Here is a 23692-nt window from a genome sequence, read left to right on the forward strand (position 1 = left end):
GGTTTGCCTTGGTCTACTGAGCTATTAGGTTGTCGCCGCCACCGCTGAGTGAGATGGTCTGCTCTGCTGCTGCCTGCTTTTTCTGGCCACAATGGGAGTAGTACTACTGCTGTGCCTGAAGCGGCACACACACACACATGCACCTCCCCTCCCCCCAAAAAGCTGTGTTGCCAATGATGAGCTTGATGCTGGTGCAGCCCTCACACAAATGTCTGTCTCACGCAGACAGAGAGAGCACACATTGCAACCTGAGGTGACACAGCCCTTTCAGCCCTAACCCTCTTGCAGAGTGAGTGAGCAGCACACCCGCACAGTGCACACACACAGGGGAATAAAGGCATCTAGACTCCAAACTAGTGGTAATGTTGTATCATGTGATTGCACACAGTCTTTCTGCCCAGTATCTGCGGTATGCATTGGGATGCAATCCGAAAAAGCCTGCAAATTCTAGCTTGCTTTGTTGCAGAGACCTCTTCGTGGTGTGTGGTGTTGTTGTGTGATGTGGTGTGGTGTGGTGTGGCCGTGTGGGGCCCGGTAAAGGACAGGACAGGTGCAATTCACTGTGCCTGTGCATGTGTGTGGGGAGATGTATTATGTTTCCAAATGAAGATCGGGTCATGTTTGAGAGTTGATTGACAGCATTTTATTTGAAGATTGTGCTTGCCCATACATAGATGCAGCGATCTCATGCCACAGTGTCAGACAGGAAAAGAAATGTCCAGAGACACGTGCGTGCTGCCATTCTCTTATTATCTGCCATCATCATCCGTTACTCTTCAAAGCTGTGTGGGCTAGGAGGGGGCAACAACAACATGCCAAGACTTGCTGCTCCACTTGCGGAGTGTTGTTGTCTTGCGTGCGTCCTCCACATGCTATGCGTGTTCCCTCCTGGCTGTGCCTGTCTGTTTACTGTAGTGGGCGAAAAAAGTTTGGATGAGGTGAGGTTCAGGGCAGGGCACTGTTGCTGGACTTGGAGTGGGATATGGGGCAGCAGAGTGGGGTGGGGCGGGGTGGTAGTGCCTAATGGGTGTAGGCTGCCACCCCAATTTCAGGGGGGTGGGACAAAGGGGTGATTTTTTTGTGAATTTCTGAAGTTTTTGTGTCTTTGGGGCAGATGGGGGGGCAGAAAGTGGATCTGCCCCAAAAGAGTGGGGTGGGGTGGTAGTGCCTAATGGGTGTAGGCTGCCACCCCAATTTCAGGGGGGTGGGACAGAGGGCTGATTTTTTGTGAATTTCTGAAGTTTTTGTGTCTTTGGGGCAGATGGGGGGGCAGAAAGTGGATCTGCCCCAAAAGAGTGGGGTGGGGTGGTAGTGCCTAATGGTTGTAGGCTGCCACCCCAATTTCAGGGGGATCGGACAAAGGGCTGATTTTTTGTGAATTTCTGAGGGTTTTCTTGGGTGCAGCAGAGTGCTACATTGATTCATTCCCATACTCGTCATAGTAATAAAGGAGAGAGTGAGAGAAAGTGAGAGTGTTAGGGTCATTTAGAGTTGAGAGTACTATATGCTGCATGAATGAATGAATCAATCTAGCACTCTGCTGCACCCAAGAAAACCCTCAGAAATTCACAAAAAATCAGCCCTTTGTCCGATCCCCCTGAAATTGGGGTGGCAGCCTACACCCATTAGGCACCACCACCCCACCCCACTCTTTTGGGGCAGATCCACTTTCTGCCCCCCATCTGCCCCAAAGACACAAAAACTTCAGAAATTCACAAAAAATCACCCCTTTGTCCCACCCCCCTGAAATTGGGGTGGCAGCCTACACCCATTAGGCACTACCACCCCACCCCAATCTTTTGGGGAAGATACACTTTCTGCCCCCAATCTGCCCCAAAGACACAAAAACTTCAAAAAATCACAAAAAATCAGCCCTTTGTCCCATCCCCCTGAAATTGGGGTGGTAGCCTACACCCATTAGGCACTACCACACCACCCCACTCTTTTGGCTCCAGGGTCCTTTTTGCTGATCTGAATCGATTCGGATTCGGATTAAATCCGAATCCGAAACGAATCGGGGGTGATTCGGGTCAGCAAAATTCGGGCACAGAACAGAACAAGGGTGATTCGGCTCGGGTCCCGAGCCGAATCACTGAAAACCCGAAATGCACACCCCTACTGTTTTGTTTAGTATTTGTGAAAGTGGAGTCATGGCGATTACAAACAACAGAGGGGACAGTGAGTCCCCTTGGAAAATGCCTCTTCTAATGCTAACCTGTCCAAGTGTCTCGCCATTGATGATGATGATTTCATTATTATTTATGTACTGGTCACACATACAAGAATGTGTGAATAGACTTGTTTCAGATGTAGAAATGAATGAGTTTATACTAGGGAAGAGTGTGCCACAGCAATGGCATCCTTCAAGTATGCTGTTTTTTCTATACATCTGGAAAAGTCTTTAATATTTTCCAGTCCACATATCTGGTTTCAACCTGAGCCTATGAGTGTTCAAATTGCCTATGAGTCTTCAAATGAGTGTTCAAATATTGTTCAAATTAAAAGTCATGGTTGGTCCAATCACCTGTTTGCCAACAGTGTGGCATCCTGAGATTAGTATAGTGATGTAAGCAATGAGGCCTTCCTCTTTCCTCCACTTTAATATATATTTTTTTCATATAAGGTAAGCACTTGGGACAATGACTGATGTATAGCTCAATCATATGCATGAAACAGAGTACAAAGGGACTTATTGCCAAATATTTGAGCATAGGATTGCAGCCACAGACACGTTTTATTTCTCTATGAACTCTCTGCTGTCTTGCTGGACAATGGCCTGCTGGCTGAAGGTGTAGCCAAGGCATCAATGATCCTTTTTTCCAGTGAAGAACCATTGCCTAATGGCAGCCATACCAGTTTGTTTGTTTGTTTGTTTGTTTGTTTGTTTGTTTATCTATCACATTTGTACACCGCCCCAAACTTTCGTCTCTGGGCGGTTAACAATAGTATAAAACAAGTACAAATATATACAAAAACTTAAAACTATTTAACAATTTAAAAATCATCCACAAATTAAAACCTTAAAATTTTAAAGAATTGAAAAAGCTTGGGTGAAGAGCTGGGTTTTCAAATGCTTTCTAAAAATGTTCAGAGATGAGGAGGATCATATCTCGGTAGGGAGCGCATTCCACAGTCTCGAGGCAGCAACCAAGAAAGCCCATCCCTGTGTAGCCACCAGCAGAGCTGGCGGCAACTGGAGATGGATCTCTCTGGATGACCTCAATGGGCGGTGGGGCTCATAATGAAGAAGACGTTCCCTTAGATTCCCAGGGCCTAAGCCATTTAAGCCAGTTCTGGAATCATCTCTGGTAATGCAATTAATATAGTGTGAGCACAGCCTTCCCTAAGCAAGATCAGGCTCAAGAAACAAAATGAGTTTGTAACTTGGTCTCTTTTGCATTTCAGTCTGTGCTTTTTATTGTTCTTCTCTTAAAGTTTGTTTAACAAAGGGGAGATCGCAGGAATGGTGAGGAGGATGAGAAAGAAACATGGGTAACAAGTTCTGACAGACAATTCTAGAATTGCTTGCCTGCTCACATTAGCTTATCATTTAGTTCTACAGTATCAGTATAAGAATAGTAATTTTTATAAAATCAGTATAGTAATAGTAATGATCCTGCTTGTAGCTCTCTAATAGGCCTGAAAAGTATAATGAAGTTGTGGAACCTGAATTCCAGTTTTAGGCCAATTGAGATTTAGGCCACCTTTGGACATAACGGAGAACCTGAAGTGAACTCGCCTCAGGTTCACCGCCCGTGTCATGTGAATGATTGGAACCGTGCTTCCAGGACCCAACCATGTTTCAATTTCACCCCCAAACCTTGTAATGAACCCTCAGTTTGCAGTGAGTTTACTCACCAAATTGAAGATCTGTTGTCACTGCCATGTTGTCTGGATTGGGATTGAACTCCCAACCGGAGTTAAGGGACAAAGATGCTCCTGTGGGCTGCAACACTATTGGCTGGTGTGGACTGTCCTTCCTGGGTCAGAGGAAGCTGGCACAACCAGTCCCACTCCCGTTGCCAGCCCTCAGACTGTGAATGTGATCGTCTGGGAATGCATGGGGGAGGGAGGGAGGTAAACTTTGGGTCCGCTGGTTTGCCGTTATATATGAAGGGGCCCTTCGTTTCCCTTAATGATTGGTCTATGTATTGTTACTGGGTAATGAGTATAAGGTGATGCTACCTAACCTCACTAGAAGGCTGCTGGTTTGGACTTGGTACCCTAACTCGTGTAGACCTTGTCTACATTAAACCTATATAGTTGTCTCACAGTTTGGCCTTTTTTGTATCTGTAATATACCTACAATGCTCCAGTTCAATAATAATTGTATGTTTGTTTGACAAAGGGGAGATCACAGGAATGGAGAGAGGAATGAGAAAGAAACACTGGTAACAAGCAACACAAAGAGAGGAAAGGGAGGTGAGATAACAAAGCACGGATGTTAAAAACAATGCAAATTATATTAACTTAGGTGGACAAATATCCCTTGCTGAACTGGAAGTGATGCTATCAAATAAACATGGGTAAGAGGACTTTCTAAGCTCATTGACTCTTAGCCTCAAAGCAAATGTAATAGGATTACATCCTAAATAGTTAACACTTCATAATGATTCATATTTAAGAGTATAAGAAGAGCACTGCTGGATCAGGCCCATGGTCCAGCTCATCAAGAAACCTGAGGCTGGCCATTGCTCATCTAGAGAAGTGGTCAGCCTCAGGAAATTCATAAGAAGAGCATGAACGTAACAGTCCCCCACCACAGTTTGCGCTTGGCAACTGAACCATATAGCTGGGAGAACAGACATGCCACATGATCAAGTAATGATATTGTGCAATGTCACAAATTGTGCTCACTTACAACTTGGTCTTTGAGGCCCAAATCAAGATGGGGAGGATGAAGATGCCCCACATTGTCCTGGTCCTGCCGAACACATCTGAGCCTTACTGCAGGGTTTTCAAACTTGGGCAGCCAGGTGTTGTTGTTTATTTATTATTTATTCAATTGATATACCACCCTTCCTTTACATTAAAATCAAAAACACATAATAAAACAATTAAAATCGGAACACATTTATACTAGAATAAAACCCATTAAAATTAAAACTAAAACTAGATATCATTAAATGCCAGGCTAAAAAGATAAGTCTTTAAGGCCCCCCTCAAGGCCTCCAAGGAAGATAATCCTCTTATATCCACAGGGTGCATGTTCCACAACCTAGGGGCAACAACTGAGAAGGTCTGATCCCAGGTTGCCACCAGATGAACTGGTGGCACCCAAAGTCGGACCTCTCCAGATGATCTCAATGAGCTGTAGGGATCTTGTAGAGGGAGGCACTCTCTCAAATAACCTAGACCTAAGCCATTCAGCGCTTTAAGGGTAATAACCAGAACTTTGTACTTTTCCCGGAAACATATCGGGAGCCAGTGCAACTGTTTAAGAACAGGTATAATGTGATCTCTCCAGGATACCCCAGTGAACAATCTGGCTGCCGCATTTTGGACTAGCTGAAGTTTCTGATCTATGTGCAGAGGCAGCCCTACATAGAGTGCATTGCAGTAGTCCAACCTGGAGGTTACCAGTTGTTGGACTACAAACCCCATAAGCTCCAGCCATAATGGCTAGGGTTAATGGGAGTTGTGACCAACATCTGAGAGCCCAAGTCTGAAAACCCCTGCCTTACTGTATTCTACAGTAAAACCCATTATGTTACATCCCCAGATCCAGAATAAGAAACTTGAACTCTCACACCATTCTGCACGGGAGTACTAGGGCTAGGCAATGAAGTCAGTCCCTGAAGGTCAAGCCTCCCTGCTTTGGGTACTATGTGACCCCCTTTACCTGACAGAGCAGTGTCCCTCTGATGGTCTGTGCACCCACTTAGGCTTTAAAAACAGAACTGGAAGGGACCATAGAAGATACTAGTCACTCTAGCATTTTCTATAGTCTCTGGGGCCATCTTCTAAGTCTATAGCCCCTGATAGAAGACAGGCAAGCAAATGATAGAGGAGCATCCAATAACTTTCTCCCTGAGCTTGGGAGTGCTGCCATCCAGCCTTTACTGCAGTGCAGCATGAAACCTCATTTCTGTTGAGTCAGGATAAGGATGATGAAGATGGCCTCCTCCCAATTGCATACCTGCCAACATGTCCCTATTTTCCCATTCAGGTGAATGGGGAAATAGGGACATGTTGGCAGGTGTGCAATTGTTGGACTCATCGTGCAAGCTAAAGAAGTAAACAAAAAACAGTCATGGGTCAACTCAGAGGAGAATTCCTCTAGCAGTACAGATGCTTCATAAGGCAGTACAAGAGCAGGATGTAGGGCTTCTTTGCTGCTACCAGGCACTCCATATCTTGATTTGGACCTCAAAGACCAATAAAAGGTGCGGGTGAATGTAGGGCAAGTTGTAAGTGAGCACAATTTGTGACACAACGTTTGTGACACAATATGATTACTGATCATGTGGCATGTCTGCTAAGGCATTAACCTTAGGTTCCTGGCTTTGTGGAGCATGAGACATTTAGGATAGCTTTAACTCTGGTCTTAAACTGACAGGTTTCTTTTACCATTTAATCTCCATGGCATGTGCTTGTGTTGTGTATGTGTGTGAATGTTTCTATGTTGCATACATGTGTTTTAGTTTCTGTATTGCAATATGTGTTTGTGTCTTCTGTATGTGCGTCTTTGTGTTGTATGAGTATTGTGGTATTTCTGTATTTCTGTATTTCTGTATTTCTGTGCTGTGCTGTGCTCTGTGTGTGTGTGTGTGTGTGTGTGTGTGTGTGTGTGCGCACATACTTGTTTTGCTGATGTATGTGGGTGTTTGTGCTGCAAGTGTGTGTACATTTGTGTTGCACCAGTGTGTTTGATCATTTGTGCTTTTATGTTCTGGCATGTGTTTGTGCATTTGCATGTGTTTGTGTATTATTATTATTTCTTGTTTACACAGTCAGACAGGTGTTATTGACTGGTTTGTTTTATCCAGACATCGAGTCCTTCCCAAGGACCTGGGATGGCTGAATTTTATTGTCAGTTGTTATAGATATCGTCGCAGAATATAGGCTGTTCCCAGTAAAGCTGCTTTTTGTAATTGGCTGATGGTGATTTCTGTTGCCCCTATGGTGTTGAGGTGCTCTTCAAGGTCTTTTGGAACTGCACCCAGGGCACCAATTACCACTGGGATTATTTGGGTCTTTTTCTGCCACAGCCTTTCAATTTCAATTTGTAGATCTTTGTATTTGGTGATTTTTTCTATTTCTTTTTCTTCTATTCTGCTATCCCCTGGTATTGCTATGTCGATTATTTTGACTTGTTTTTCTTTCTTCTCAACTACAGTTATATCTGGTGTATTGTGTGGCAGATGTTTGTCTGTTTGTAGTCGGAAGTCCCATAATATTTTTACATCTTCATTTTCTTCAACTTTTTCAATTTTATGGTCCCACCAATGTTTGGCTACAGGTAGCTTGTATTTTTGCAGATGTTCCAGTGTATCATCCCTGCTACTTTGTCATGCCTTTGTTTGTAGTCAGTCTGTGCGATCTTTTGCTCTTATTGCATTAGTTCTTAGTGCCTGTTCGTGTGCAGCCAGTATTAAACCCTCTGTTTCTTTCTTCAAGTTGCCATTCTTAAGCCATTGCCAGTTCTTGGTGATGTCTGATTTTCCACTTATATTGTGCAAATATTGACCATGCAGTGGCTTATTTCTCCATTTTTCTGCTCGGTTCTTGACTTGTTCTGTCTTGTAGGCCTGCTTTGTTTCATTCGTGTTGAATAGTTTCTCATTATTGACCATTTAAAGTGCATCTTCTTCACTGTCCTTGATATATTCTTCAAGGCCTTTCTCCTCCTCTACTGTTTGATGGACTTGCAGCATTCCTCTTCCACCGGAGCTGCGAGGGAGGTAGAGCCTATCTACATCACTGCGGGGGTGCAGAGCATGATTGATGGTAATGATTTTCCTGGTCTTACGATCCAGTGTCTCTATCTCTGCCTGGGTCCAGTCTATTATTCCTGCAGTGTATCTGATAACAGGTATAGCCCAGGTGTTTATGGCTTGTATGGTGTTCCCGCCATTGAGTTTGGACTTGAGGATTTTTCTAACTCTCCTGATCTATTCACTTCCATTTTTTCTTTTTACTTCAGTGTGTGCGATCTTATCAGCCTGGAGAATGCCCAAGTATTTGTAAGGTTCTTTCTCTTCCAGGTTCTTGATCTTGCTTCCATTGGGCAGTTCTATTCCTTCTGTTTTTGTTATTTTTCCTCTGTTCATTATTAATGCAGCACACTTGTGTAGTCCAAATTCCATTGCTATATCACTTCTGGAGTATTATTATTATTATTATTACCATTATTATTTCATATGTTATATGTTATGTGCTTGTCTGTGTTTGTGTTGCATTCATATTTGTGTGTTGCATGTGTGTCTCTGCATTGCATTTCTCTGTGTGTTTTTATGTGTGTTGTGTGGTTGTGTTTCTGTTAGTATGTGTGCTTGTTTCTCTCTGTGCATGCGTTTTCAGAATTATTCCATGTACCCCACAAACCATCAGTACTTCTTCCCCAGAGTGCTCTTACTACCCACCTGGTTTCCCCTACCTGTCCATTCCATGCTCCCACACCCATTCCCTAAGAGTTTACATTCGGACACTAACAGAATCGGTATCACAACTGGCATAGAATCCAATGGCTGGCTCTCCCTGCCAATTTCAGTCTACTGGCAAAACGTGTCAGAATTCCAGCTTCATTATTATTCCAGCTTTGATTTTAATTGTTATGTTTTTATTTTGATGTAAACCGCCCTGAGCCATTTTTGGAAGGGAGGTATATAGACCAAGTAAATAAAATAAAGTAAAAATAAATTATCAAAACTGTCACACACTGCATAACTTTGCCAGCATTTGCTTCCCGTAGGCTTTAATGGGGCAGAAAAACCTTAATAACGTTTGAACCGCTGCTTGAAACTTCACCAAACCATTAAAAGGCACTCCTCCTAGACAAGCCTGACAGAATACATCAGTCATTTTCACCAAAATTTGAAAGAAATGTATGCTACGCTGTTCTAAAGATTGGAGAAAAAAGAACCATGGTGTCAATTTTCAGCACCTTTTAACCTGCCGTAGCTGTGGCAATTTTTATCAGAACTCCTTGTAATTAGGCACATTTGTAGTCATCAAGTAGATCACACACACCAAGTTTTAAGTTATTAGCTCAACAGTTGCTATATTCATAAGCAATAGAATTTTTAGGCTTATAATGGTGAAACCTTGTTTTTTGTTACTGCCCTTAACAAAAGGGGCACTCCCATGCCCCTTTAATAAAGAAAGTGACCTCTGCATGTTGTCTAGAGTCCAGACTCAACTATGTAATGTATTATCTTCACTGGATATAGTGGGGAGGGGAGGGAAGCTTTCTGTTTGAAAACTGTCTTCTCTTTGAGCCACTAAGGACCGGGTCTCACGATCAGAGAGACCCAGTTTTTCCTGGTGAGTGGGAAGAGCAGGCTAAGCCCACTCTCCCTGCTCACGAGCGGGCAGGGAGCCCTGGGCAGCCAGATCGGCCACCCACACAATGGCTGGCTCTGAGACGGAGCCAGTGGGGGCTGGGGAGCTCGGGGGCCGCACGAGCGCGCTAGCCGGGAGGCTGCTTTTAAGCCTCCCGGCCGGGGGTCTACTCACAAGAAGCCATGGCGCAGAGCCGCAGTGTGGCTACTCACGAGCTGATAGCCTGGGCAAATAGCCGAGGTTTGGTGAGCACTTGCTCCGCAAACCTGGGCTAAGGGGTGGGCTACAGGAGCGGGTTACAGGCTCGGCTGCGAGCCCGGTGGTTCTGACAATCACAAAAATCGGGCTAGGATTTTCCTAGCCCGGTTTTTGTGATTGCAAGAATAGCCCCTAAGACTCTTTACACGATTAGTGTGAAGAGCCTAAAGGGGTTCAGTGGAGAGAGTGGGCTTGACCCACTCTCCTTGCAGATGATCACTTACTCCTCCTCAAGCAAGCAGATCGCCTGCCCAGACGAGTGGCGGCTTAGCTCTGACGCTCTCATGCCTGGCTGCGCCTTGCCCTGCAGCTCCGGGAGTCGGGCGAAGTCAAGCGCGGTGCATTCCTCAGATCTCCCTCCCTTCTCCCCCGTTCCTGAGTGTGCCCACCATGGCTGCGAGCACTTGCTCCGTTAACCTCATTCAAGGGGGAGGAGCCATCAAGGAACCACCAGGCTCGCCTGCGAGCCCGGTGACTCTCAAAAGTGAGCATAATTGGGCTAGGCTCCCTTAGCCCAGTGCTGCTCACTCATGAGAATAGCCTCATTCTATTTCTGGTAAGAGAACACAATTTTCTAAGTATATTAATGACAGATTTCACTTCTCTTCTTTTCATTAGATTTGATTGATTACTAACCATATATACATTTCCCTTTGGGTAAATGGATTACTTAATATGCCTATCACTCAAACAAAAAGAAATGCCCCCCCCACTATAAATTGTGATAGTTATTAAAATAGAATGTTAGTTGCTATACCATGATATCATTTCATCTCTTCTGACTTATTTGTTATTCCATCCTCTGTTGTCCTCACTGCATACAATATATCAATTCCTGCAGGTAAAATAAAAGCCTATTTTTGTGTCTTACTTGTCCTTATGAGATATTATTGCACTAAGAAAATAGAATGATTTGGAACATAATGCAAACAAGATAGACATCCACCAAAATGCACAGTAAGCATTGCAAATTCAATGACAAGATATTCCAATTTTTGACATCCTGGTCTGGAACACATGTAGCTGAAGTCATGCTTCTGATGCAGATCCTTCGCAGGTTTCTGATTGGTCTAGGGCAGCATTAGAGAGAACATGGTTGCCAGAATGACAGGATAGTGTAAATGTCTCCAGGCAAGTTATCATGACAGAATACATTGGCTTAATACAACAAAATAGTTGTATTATGTGATAATAATTACTGTGCTGAAAAGCATAAGCAGCAACATTTATTTATGTTAGGTATCTCTCTCAATCAGTTCCAGGGATTTTGAACAAGTTCTAATATATGCAAACATTTATAATGAAAAACAAAACAAGTTGTTAAACCCCTTCACCCCATTCCCACCCACCTCTATGCCTCTTATGCTCAGCTCTATGCTCTGTGCTTAGCTCAGAGGTAATATCGTTGATGCAAATCATTTCCACTCCAGTGCACTACCGCGTCAGCTATGTTACCACACCATAGTTTATCATGTCTCAAATTGGACAGAGCTCAACCCTTCTCATACATGTTTCCTTATTTAGATGGGAAGCAATATGCAAACATGAGGGGATGGGTACCCTTCACCAGGGGAATTTGTCCCATGCTGCAAATCCATTACCATGGGGAAAAATCAAATCTAAATATAAAAGTTATTTTCCTGTATTTGTATGGTGTTTCTAATTCTCAAAAGATCTTGTGAGATTTGCTGGAGGCAATCAACAATTCTATTAGAATACAACTAAAAGCATTCTGAGAGCCAAGATTCTCCTCTAGAACACAGAGCCAGAGAGCGAGAGAGGGAGAGGGTGGGCGGCGGGGACTCCAGAACTTGTATTCTTATTTATTTATTATTTCTCTATGTAAACCACTTTGGAAACTTGTTGAAAAGCAGTATATAAATATTTCTATTCTAAGAGGTCAAAGGCTAATTTAAGTGGCACAGCGGGGAAATGCTTGACTAACAAGCAGAAGGTTGCCGGTTTGAATCCCCATTGGTACTACGTATATTGGGAAACAGCGATATAGGAAGATGTGGAAAGGCATCATCTCATACTGCACGGGAGGAGGCAATAGTAAGCCCCTCCTGTATTCTACCAAAGAAAACCACAGGGCTCTGTGGGTGCCAGGAGTTGAAATCAACTTGACGGCACACTTTACTTTAAGAGGTCAAAAGGTGAGTGCCTCTACATAGGACATGCTTCCTCATAGTTTAAGTGCCAGAAGGGTTGATTGGTACATTTTGAGTGAATAAATGGGGTAGTATCTTTTGTCATTGTAATCATCTGCCTCTTTCGAAGTCATGCTCATCTTAGTTAGCTTGGTTGTCACATTGCTCTATATAGCATATTGCCATGTGTGTCAAAGCATTCTTCGTACAAACACAAGTGAGCACAGCACAAGACTGTTTGCCCCTGCAGCACAACAGTTCAAGAACTGAATCAGGAGCTGGTTTCCCAGCTGTCCACTGAATAGTAAGTGCCTCTTACCAGGGGTGTAGCAAGGTTGGAGTGGGCCCAGAGACAAGATTTTAAAATGCCCCCCCCCACTGAAGCTCAGCTCATGAAGTAACGGAATCTTAAATGAGGCTGAATAGTGGTAACAAAAATCGTACACACACACACACACACACACACACACACACACACACACACACACACCTATGAGCCACAGTAGACTATCATCCTAAATTATTTTTTAAAGGTTTTGTAAATTGTGAACAATGCAAGTCATTTAATGGTACTAGAGAAAGACATGCTGTTCTGGTAGCTCCAGGTCAACACTCACATCAATTTTGGAGGATGGATACAACTGATGGAAGCCCAGGTGGGTGCGTGGTTGGGGGAGTCAGTCATGTGACTTGCCTCTGGGGGCCCCCCCAAGGCAGTGGGCCCCTAGACAACTGTCTCCCCTTGCCCTATTATAGTTACACCCCTGCCTTTTACTATTCTTCCATTCCTAGCTGTCTGGACTGGGAATTTCTGGAAACTTGATCTGGCAGTTCTCCCAGACAAACTTTGGTTGTTTCTGGGACAACTCGAGTTGTCTCTGGGAAAATTTGAAGGGATCACATTATTATTATTTATTTATTATTATTTCAATTTCTATACCGCCCTTCCAAAAATGGCTCAGGGCAGTTTACATAGAGAAATAAATAAATAAGATGGCTCCCTGTCCCCAAAGGGCTCACATTCTAAAACAAAACATAAGATAGACACCAGCAACAGTCACTGGAAGTACTGTGCTGGGGGTGGATAGGGCCAGTTACTCTCCCCCTGCTAAATAAAGAGAATCACCACGGTAAGAGGTGCCTCTTTGCCCAGTTAGCAGGTGATAACTGATCACATAACACTGATTTTAAAAGAACTGGACTACCAATATGATTCCGAGCAAAATACAAAGTGCTGGTTATTACCTATAGGCCCTCAATGGTTTGGGTCCAGGGTACTTCTTTGTCTTGAACCCTGTTGCCATTAAGATCATCTGGAGCAGTCCAGTTATGGTTGTTGCTGGCTCATTTGGTGATGACCTGAGACCAGGCCTTCTCTGTTGCTGCCCCAGAGCTTTGGAATATGCTCCCTGTCAAAATAAGAGCATCTCCTTCTCTGTTTGCTTTTAGGAAGAACCTCAAGATGCACCTTTTACTGAAAATTTTAAACTATTTAATGTGTTTTTAGCCTATTTTCCAGTAGGCTTATGAGATCACCAGGCACTCTGTGTGTGTGTGTGTGTGTGTTCCCTATCAACTTTGCAATGTCTGGACCAATATGAACCAAATCGGGTACAGTTGTAGGTACACATAGGGACACCTCAATGGAGTAGTTTGTGATTATGTCATCCACCCCCAACCAAGGTGGTGGACGCGTAAACTTTTGAGGCACAAATGGGCTAACTTGTAAACCGCTTAACTAATTTGAACCAAAGTTGGTACAGTTGCAGGGAGTGACACACATGGAAACCTCAACGACATAGTTTGTGGTGATATCATCCACACTGATTCAAGATGGTGGATGTGCAAACTTTGGCAGCATAAGTGGGTGAACTTGTGAACCGCTTAACCAATTTGAACCAAATTTGTGACAGCTATAGGGACACATTGGGTCACCTCATCAGCAAAGATTGTGACAATGTCATCCAACCCAATTCAAGATGGTGGACACATAAATGTTTGATGCACACATGCACTAACTTGTGGACAGTCTAACTGATTCGAACCAAATTTGCTACAGCTGTATAGACACAAAGGGATGCCCCAATGGCATAGTTTGTGATGTTGTAATCCACGCCGATCCAAGATGATGGACATGTGAACTTTTGAGGGGCAAGTGCACTAACTTGATGACTGTCTAACTGATTGTAGTGAGTAAGACACAGGGACATCTCAGTGGTGTAGTTTGTAATGATGTTACCCACGCTGATCCAAGGAAGTGGACACATGAACATATGAGGTACAAGAGATCTAACTTGTGGACCTTGATTTGAACCAAATTTAGTCCAGATGTAGAGATAGTGAAAGGAAAGTAAGCTGATTAGTTCTTGCTAGAACAACTTATTATCTTGTGAGTTTGTTTTTATTTGTCTTATGAATTTTAACTTTTTATTCTGTTTTTATATTTGATGTGTTTTTTCACTTTTTCACAGCATAGAGATACACATATCAGGTGGTATAGAAATATGATATATAAATAATAATTAATAAATATTTCCAGAGAATTATTTTTGGGTGCCTATAAAAAGTATACTTCCCCTTCTCAATTGCTCCCTAACATATAAAATATTAGATCAAAGTAAAACCATTCCACACTGTATAGTGGGGAGGAGGGGGGAATGGGACTTGGGATTTGTAATGGAGACACCTTCAGGAAACAATTATTGCTAGGAATATTTGAGAGTAGCCAGGGCAGTATACTGTTCCAGGCTGAGCTGGAGTATTTTTTGAGGCAGGAGTCTCTCAGACAACTGCATGGGGAGAGGGTCAGGATTCCAGATAGCTTCAAGCAAAGAGCTGGGACAACAGCATAAGATGGACATTGCTTCAACAGGTGCTTGGAATGGACACCTGGTTTTTATGGTGGTTACCTAGGAATAGTAGCTTGGCCCCACCCCTGTCCTAGGAAAGGCTTGGTTACTTACAGAGGCTTTGCCCGATTTTTAAATTGCTGGCTCTGGCAGTTCTGGGGAAACTCTAGTTGGGCTGGCAGGTCCTCAAGAGACTCCTACAAATCAAAAGATGAAGGCAGGGCTGCCATCAGGTTATGGTGGCGGTGCTGGTTTTGGTCCCCCGGTTCTCCTGGTATGAGGTGTCCAGGCAGGATGCGGTTGCCTGGGGTCTGGGCTATATGATCCTTCCATACTCTCTCATCCCCTGAATTGCCCTCTTTGTCCCGAATGGGAGTGGGTAATGGATCTGGCATCGGGGCACAGTGAAACTGATATACTTGTCATGTGGATATGCCTTAAATTCAATGTGTAGTATTAATCTGGGAGAAACAGTGGCTGCTTCCACAAACGAATGGTTTAAATGAATGGCAATACTATGGAATAAGTCATTTGATAGTATCTTCTGTATATAGCAAAATGAAAATAGCTAACCACAAACTGTGAAAATAAACATTTATTGAATATAAGGCCAAAGAAGGATAATGCAATAAAAGTTAGCCAATGTATCCCCTTAGCCAATGGATACAAAATACTTTGTTATCCTAATATCTTTAAATGATGTGCACACAGTCCTGTTTTTAAGTTTAATTTCTGGAATAAAATCACATATCCTAAAGGTTAGATGTAAATGCCAGAGTCTCAAATCTCTAGGTGATAGTGCTGGTAATTAGCTTCAGGTCTAAACAGAGCAAATGAAAATGTGGTACAAAAGATGTAATGTCTTTACAGAATCTTAAATATATGTATTGAATTTTCACCTTTCCCTTCTCAGCTGCTAATCATTAAGCCTGCAGTATTGAGACCAGTTATGCATGCTTAAATCCCATTGATTTCATGCATAACTGAGTGCAGGATAGCAACCTAAGGTCAAAGTGGTTTTATTTATTTCCTTTTAATGTGTTTCTGCAGTACAGAACTCAAGGCTCTGGAACAGAAAATAAATTCTACTCCACTGCAAAGTTGGATCTTGCATCTTGTTTGCACATCATCATCATCACCACCACCACCACCACCATTACCACCAACCTTCGGAACTACACAGTAATATGATTATTATAAAGCACCCAGCAATTTTCATGGGGCATAAGCATATATTTCAATTGATTGTGGAAGACAAGGTTCAAATAAGATTTTTCAAAGTCCTGTTTGAGGTTCTAGCCAAACTCTGACACAAGCCACCCCTGGGCACTCTGATTCTGTCATGGGTGGATGTAAGCAGAGGGTCAGAATTAGAAGGCCCAACCATAGATGGTCAGACCAGACAAATGAGAGCAGAGGAACAGAAGCAGACAACATGGTCAGTGATGAGTCACATGATCATGTAGATGAGAAGCAGAAGGTCAGAGACAGGAGACACAGTCAAGAATAGGCACTAGACTGAGCAGGTGAGGTGAGTGTGCATAGGTACTCAATGGAATAAGGTGCTCACACTGGAAAGCTGGCTTGAAGGCAGAGATTGTATAAAGCTTGGTCTGTTCTCATTAGCTTAGGGGTGAGGGGAATAAGCTTCAGATCAGCACTGTAATTCAGAATGGCATGGATTCACAGAGCCTAATCTCTCTGCTGCGGGAAAGCAATGGAGAGTGGGTGCTAGGAGTGGGGCTCCAGACCCTGCCCACCTCTGGTACCTTGTCGTCTTCACCTGAATGTAGTGGTTTTTGAACTAAGAAAAGAGTATATTTTAAAAGCATTATGCCTCACAATAACCCAAGATGTGGGTCCAGCTGAAAAATAATTACAAGTGGACTGAATAATGGACTGAGACTGCTACACCCTTATTAAATGGCACCCCTGAGGTCCAGGCACCATGCATAGGTATACATTTGTCCCTTTTAAGGCAATTTCAGTCTTGTGCTTAAGCTGACTTTTATAGGATGACATATACATCTACAATAGTGATAGAACCCAAATCAAAGCCCTCACAAAGTTTATCCCTGAGAAGCTAGAAAAACAGTTTCTAGTCTGTTCCAACACTATTACATGCAACATGCTTGTTAGGTCACAGGACCATGATGTGCCAAATCACAATACTATACTGCATGAAATCAACTTTTGAGGGCCAATAACTCAGACATTTTATTACTCTTACAATGTGTCCAGTGCTCAACTTGAATGAGGATCAGGCTTAGCTTTATGCCATTGTAAATACAAGTTATACTGGTGGTATGGAATTATGTAATGCTTTAAGTCAGTGTTAAGTGTTATGCTATGAAACGATGATGCTGTAAAGATAGTGGGTGGAATGGGAGTGGGGACCAGAACAGTGACCACTTTCATCTAGATTCTACCCTCCCACAGGTCCTGGGTTCCTGCCAGCATAAAGTTGCACCAATAAAATAGCTCTGTGGGAGTTCAAGATTACCACCACCTTCCCGCTCCTCTGCTCCCCACCACAATGCCTGATAGGAGTCTGCCTAACCAACTTCAGAATCACAGCAAACCACCAGGATTATGCCACCATTAAGGTAACATATACGGAAATATGTGGCCATTCCATATTTATCGAACAAGCACTCATGTAAGCACCTGGTGATAAAAAACTTTGGTACAAGGGTAAGTCAGTAAGGAATAGACGCTCAAAGCTAACAGAGTTATAAGACAGATGTTTATGAATTTGTTTTTCAGTACTCCTGCAGGGCTCCAGATACAAACATCTTCAGGACACCAGGTACTCAAACTCAGCCTCAGGATTTCAGATACAAACACCTGCCAGGAAATTCAATTCCACTTCTGCAAATGGGAATGAAAGGATGATGCACCCAATAAAGATAGTAAAGGGAGACTGCTGAGGAGGGGAAGCAGTTACCTCAAAGAATGGCTATGTCTCTGGTGTTTAGCAGATAGGAAATCTTTCTCTTCCTCCATGTTACTTATTTCAGTTGTCTTTATGATTGACTGTACAATGGGAGGGAGCAATAGGTTCCTCATGACCACCATCACTAGGGCTGAGTAAGCTCTTAGTAGTGCTTGTAACTTTCAACCCCCAAGGAACTCTTTCTACATAGCCTTACCCGATGAGGAACCCATACACATCTTCTACAGCAGGGGTTCTCATCCATTCTGACACTGTGACCTCCTAAAATAATATATAAAGCTCCATGACAACCCTCACATTTAAAGCTACTGGCTGACATCCTGACTAAGTATGTGTAGACCAGAAACATGTTACTAAGGGTCAAGCAATGTGTTTCCAGCCTAGCAGGGTGCTCTGGGTTGAGCTTGCTTGCTCCTACTTAGTTTGTGTTTCAGAGGCTGACAATCTATTTTCAGGTTACATGTTATCTCACTAGGTATTTGCTTGTTATAGCAGCAACTGCTGAAAACTTTGATTCACACTAGTAGGAATCAAGCAATGGGAGTCACTGTTTTCATGGCTTTTTCACTTAATTCTTTGCACTCAGCTTTAACACTAATCCAAAATTCAGGAAGGGAGATTGTCAAGAATGTAAAGGGAATAACTATTCTGACTTCTGCAAGACATGAGGAGCTCTTGGCTTAGGTTTTGTGAGTAATGGAGGATCCAGCTGGTTTTCCACTCCTGACAAGTAGTTATTGGTTTCTGTCTCTGTCTGCTTTACTGTCTCTACGTCTTGAACATGTTAGGTAATGCCCCTGCCCTACTAACAGCTCCCTTCTGAGTTGTTTGGGACCCCCTTTTTAAGTTGTTTGGGAATCCCTGTGGGGGTCCCAACCCATAGTGTCAGAGAAAACACAGAAGAAAAACCTTTATCTCAGAGCCATCATAGGAGATACAGGTCTCAGAAGAAAGGAAAAAAGAGAGAGAACAGGAAGAAAGTCCCAGAAGGAAATGCTGAAGTCCTGGTGAAGTCACCAAAGTCCTGGAGAAGCCGCCAAAGCAGCCGAAGCCCTGGTGAATTTGAGGTATTCCAGGAAATCGAGGCATTTAAGGTATTTGAGGAATTTCAGGAATTTGAATGTTTCCAGGAATTCAAATAATTTGAGGAATTCTGCCAGAGCCGTTGAAGTCCTGGCAAAGCTGTCGAAGCCACTAAAGCCATAGATAAGAAAGTCCTGGTGAAATGGCAGAAGCCCTGGCAAAGCTGCCGAAGCCCTGGCAAAGGCACCAAAGCTGCCAAAATTGAGGAATTCCAGGAACTGGAGGAATTTCAGGAATTTGAGGGATTCCAGGAATCTGAGGAATTTCAAGAACCCAAGGAGTTCCAGGAATTTCAAGAATTCAGCCATATACCCTCTCCAGAACTGAACTTCTTAGGCTTAGAGGTTTAAGAACTGGGCCAATTTGAGGAGATGAGGGAAGATGTTCTAAATGGTCTTGAAAAACTAAAAGTGAACAAATCACCAAGGCCAGATGGAGTCCACCCAAGAGTTCTGAAGGAACTCAAATGTGAAATGGCTGATCTCTTAGCAAAAAATATGTAATTTGTCCCTACAATTAGACTCAGTACCAGAGGACTGGAAAATAGCTAATGTAACTCCCATTTTCAAAAAGGGATCCAGGAGGAATAAGGAAATTACAGGCTAGTTAGTTTAACTTCTGTGCTAGCCAAACTGATAGAAAGCATACTTGACACAGTTGCTAAACACATAGAAGAATGGGCCTTGCTGAAGGAGAACCAGCATGGCTTCTGCAAGGGCAAGTCTTGCCTCATTAACCTTTTGGAGTTGTTTGAGAGTGCCAACAACAACAATTTATATGCCACTTTTCAACAAAAGTTGCCAAAGCGGTTTACAGAGAGAAATAATAAATAAATAAATAAATAAATAAATAAATAAATAAATAAATAAGATGGCTCCCTGTCCCCAAAGGGCTCACAGTCTAAAAAGAAACTTAAGACAGACACCAGCAACAGTCACTGGAGGTACTGTGCTAGGGGTGGATAGGGCCAGTTTCTCTCCCCCTGCTCAATAAAGAGAGCCACCATGTTTAAAAGGTGCCTCTTTGCCCAGTTAGAAGGGGTTTGGACAAATGTGTCCAAATAGACATTTGAACAAATGTGATCTGGTTTAGTATAATTAGTATAGTATAATTAGTATATAGTATAATTTTGGAATTCCTCGAATCTGAGGAATTCCAGGATCTTGAGGAATTTCAGGACTTCTGGGCATATGGAGGAATTCCAGGCATGTTGAAGAAATTCCAGGTACTGTGTCATGTTGACCGAGAGACCGCTCTACCCATCTGGAAGTCCCTGCTTTGGATCTTGCCTCTACCACAGAAGGCAGAACAAAAGCTGCCCAAATCCTGGCAAATCTACCAAAGCTGATGAAGGCCTGATGAAGCTGCCGAAGCTGGCCAAGTCCTGGAGAAGCCACCAAAGCCACCATAGTCCTGGCGAAGCCACCAAAGTCTCCCAAGTCCTGTCAAAGCCACCAAAGTGCTAGTGAACCTGCCAAAGCCACCCAAGTCCTGGCGATGCTGCAAAAGTCCTGCAAAGCCACTGAAGCTCTAGTGAAACTGCCAAAGTCCTGGTGAAGCCACCGAAGCACTGGTGAAGCCACTGAAAGCCAGCCAAAGCTATCAAAGCCGCTGAAGTCCTGGTGAAGCTAGTGAAGTCGATGATGTTACTAGTTAACATCGGTTGAGGTTTCTGTGGCTCGGGTTTTTGTTTTGTTTTGTTTGTTTGTTTGTTTTTGGCTATAAGTGGAATTATTGCTAGTGTGTTAATTTATAGTCCAGTTCAAGCTATTACTCAGTGGGTATTTTTCCCAGGGACCCTCCAATAAAACCACAGGAGGATGACAAAGCCATGCTGGATCAAGGGATGTTGTAGGTCCTGAAGGCACTAGTTCCTTAAGATTATCAATCTTAGACTAAGAAGCAATTGTGGCTTCAGCACCTTCTCCAGGACTTCGGTGTCTAGCCTGGGAACTGAGAGGGGTTTTAGGCTGTCAGCATTATTTCAGCGGAGTTGGTATCTATGTATTTGTCTTTAGAGTGGATACACGACATGTGTCCTGGGAAATTTTGATTTTATTTGATTCTTAAGGGGGTCTACACACTATTCAAGCTGGTGGTTATGAGGCTAGAACACTAGTGGTAAATGAGAAAAATAAATGGCAGTAGGAATGGGACAATGATCCTGCTGGTCGAAGGGTTTTATTACCTTTGCCAGAAGCTAGAAGATTTTCAGCTTTTTGATATCTCCAGCAGGACACATCAAGTTGCACTTCTTAGGATATTATCTGGCCACTGTTGTCTTAGGTGAAAACTTTACCTTATTGAGAAATCAGAAAATAATTTGTGCAGGCGCGTAACAATGATAGGGCAAGGGGAGACAGTTGTCTGGGGGCCCCACTGCCTGGAGGGGCCCCCCAGAGGCACCTCACGTGACTTCCCATTGCCCCCTGCCCAGCCCCAAGGCCCCTCAGCCACTTGCCCTGTTCGCCGTCTCTCCAGCTTGTTCTCCTGGCCGGCAATGGAGGCAGCAGACAAGCTGCAAAGAGCTCCTTTTCTCCCGCCTCTCAGCTGATCGGCGGGTGGGCGGGGCTTCCACAGAGGCCTTGTGTAGGCCTCTGTGAAGCCTGAACTCCAGTAGGGCCCAAGCCAGCCAGGAAGGAGGAGGCAGCCAGAGTGGCCACCACTGTTCTCTGCAGCAGAAGACCCCCTGCTGCCAGGTAGAGTGTGAACTCCTTTTTGTGGTTACCTCCCCTCCCCTCCCCCCCGATATATAGGCATCTGCTTGCCATAGGGCTTTGATATGGGGGGAGGGACTGAGAAGTCTCTGAATATTTATTTTTAAACAGCTTGGAAAATTTGTTGGCTTAAAAAAAACTATCTAAAAAGTCCTATAAGTGGCTTGTTTCATGGCAGAAAATTACAAAAACCTCTGGAAGAAACAGTATTATATTTATTTTATTTATTCATTCATTCATTTATAAATGCACTTATGTTCAAGTTGTTTTGCAACCCAGAAGGTCTGAGTGAGAACTGTGAAGCATGTCTTGTGCTTTTATTTTATTTTATTTTTCTTGTGTGTGAACTGCTCCCCAATAACTTGCAGGGACTTCAGGGTAAATCTCGCCAACATGTGAATGCAGCACCTCTATTCCAGAGGAGATGTGTGTTCAAGGGCTTTAAAAGCCTGGTGTGAAAAGACTCCTGGAATCAAACTTGACTGAATTTGTTCAGAATTCTGAGAAAACAAACATAGGCTCACCCTGCATGGTTGAAAGTCTCCTTTGCTAATCTGCAGCGAGGGGGCCATTTTAATCATTCATCTTTCTAGTGTGTTCTAGGCATTAAAAGTAAAACAAATGTATAGTACTCAATGTATATCACTATATATTGTGACGTGTGTATTCAGTGAAATGTATTTCCAGGCAGCATACTTATTTTGGAATATCAGATTTAAATCCTTGGGGGCCTGGGGTGTGCGGAGGCCCTGGACTTTGGGTGGGGGGGCCCCATTTTAAAATCTCGTCTCTGGGCCCACTCCAACCTTGCTACGCCCCTGAATTTGTGTCCTACTTGTGGAGTCCTGGAATTGATAGATCACGTTATCTAGGAATTTGTCCAGTACTATAATAAATAGGAGTTTTTTCTTTTATCTATCTGTTCTACTGGCCTCTCTATTTGTCACTACAGGAGCTGTTTAGGGACTCTGACCTATGGACTATGACTAAAATGTGTCTGTGGAGATTTCTTCAAGACTCATGCATTTTTGAGAGACCGTTGTCATTTGAAAAATCTCCAGTAGGTGTCATTTATGGGGCCTTTGTCCCCCTGGTACATCATTATTTCCTTATATGAAGAAGAAAAGGAAGAGGCCAGTTCTTGAAGAGCTTCTGAACAAGGAATGTTATCCTTAACTGGTCAAGGTGAATACTACCACCCGGTGACTACATCTGGTAAGGTAGTAAACTCTTTGATACTGAACAAGCTACATAGACTTACAACTTTATAAAGCCAATGATGAGATCTTAAGATCTTATAGAGTAAGGTCTTGAGGTCTTATAGAGTAAACCTTCTATACCAAGTTGAAGCCTTCACCTCTGAGACAAAAATCTTCCTCTTCACACCCAGTTTGAGAAACCCTGCCCTACAGAACCCCTGCATATTGTAGAGGATTCTGATGCATGTTCTAGAACATACAGCCAGCTCAAACCCAGGCCTGAGTGTCACCCCATATGAACCAAGAATGCATCCTAGGACACACTGAACATTCTCCTGTGGCTGCGCATTCCAGAATATTGATAGTGGTGGGCAAGCTGTCTGTCAAGGAAACACATCTGCCATTACCAATCTTCTCTCACAGAAGAATAATCAATAAGCTTCTGAAGAATTCCTGTAAAAATAAAAAAGAGACCCCACTTCAAAAGGTGTCTCCTTGTTTAGGAAGCAGAGGGTTGTAGCCAGAATCATTCAAGTATTAAATGTTTGTAGGTGGTGTATTTTAAAATAAGAGCCAGCACACATGTGACCAACACATCTACCTCCTTCTGCACAAAATGGTGATTTCACTTTGCTCCCCTGCTGCCATTATTCAGACATACTTTCTGCCTTTTTTATTTGTAAAGCAATAATTTAGCACTTTGTTGTTTTAAAGACCATATTCTTTTTTTTTTTTTTAAAGTTAAAAGATGGCTTCAGGGAGAAAAGGTAAAAGTGGCTTGGTACGTTGCAAGGCCCCCAACCAGTCAGCCGAGTGCACATCTGGGTTCTGCTGCAAACTGGCAGAACTGGTTTCCTCTGAGCTCAGACCTGGAGAAAAGATCGTACATCTGGAAACATTGTAATGAATGTCCTCCCAGAGTCTGGTGAGTCTGATTCTTAAGTACATATGTAATAACTGGTGCGGCCACATCTAG

The 23692-nt window shown here is 43.3% G+C and overlaps 2 long non-coding RNA genes across 4 annotated transcripts in view; one reads left to right on the forward strand and one right to left on the reverse strand.

Moving 5' to 3' along the window:
• Nucleotides 1–642: 642 nt before the first annotated feature.
• Nucleotides 643–21456, reverse strand: LOC128350398 (uncharacterized). 2 transcript variants are annotated; one of them, XR_008319309.1, is made up of 4 exons: nt 20989–21456; nt 10520–10597; nt 3859–4050; nt 643–909 (listed from the first exon to the last, which is right to left on the reverse strand). It is a non-coding gene; the product is annotated as an uncharacterized LOC128350398 (long non-coding RNA). The 2 variants fall into 2 exon arrangements; XR_008319310.1 differs by lacking the exon at nt 3859–4050.
• LOC128350397 (uncharacterized) overlaps nt 21348–23692 on the forward strand; it is a 57240-nt gene continuing 54895 nt past the window's right edge. The window contains exons 1-3 of one of the 2 annotated variants that reach the window (XR_008319307.1): nt 21348–21499; nt 22470–22732; nt 23458–23641. This is a non-coding gene — a long non-coding RNA (uncharacterized LOC128350397). The remainder of the gene's footprint in view (nt 21500–22469; nt 22733–23457; nt 23642–23692) is intronic. The other variant, XR_008319308.1, reaches the window with a different exon arrangement.

The sequence above is a fragment of the Hemicordylus capensis genome, chromosome 3 (genome assembly GCF_027244095.1).
Source record: "Hemicordylus capensis ecotype Gifberg chromosome 3, rHemCap1.1.pri, whole genome shotgun sequence".
NCBI classification, from domain to species: Eukaryota; Metazoa; Chordata; class Lepidosauria; order Squamata; family Cordylidae; genus Hemicordylus; species Hemicordylus capensis.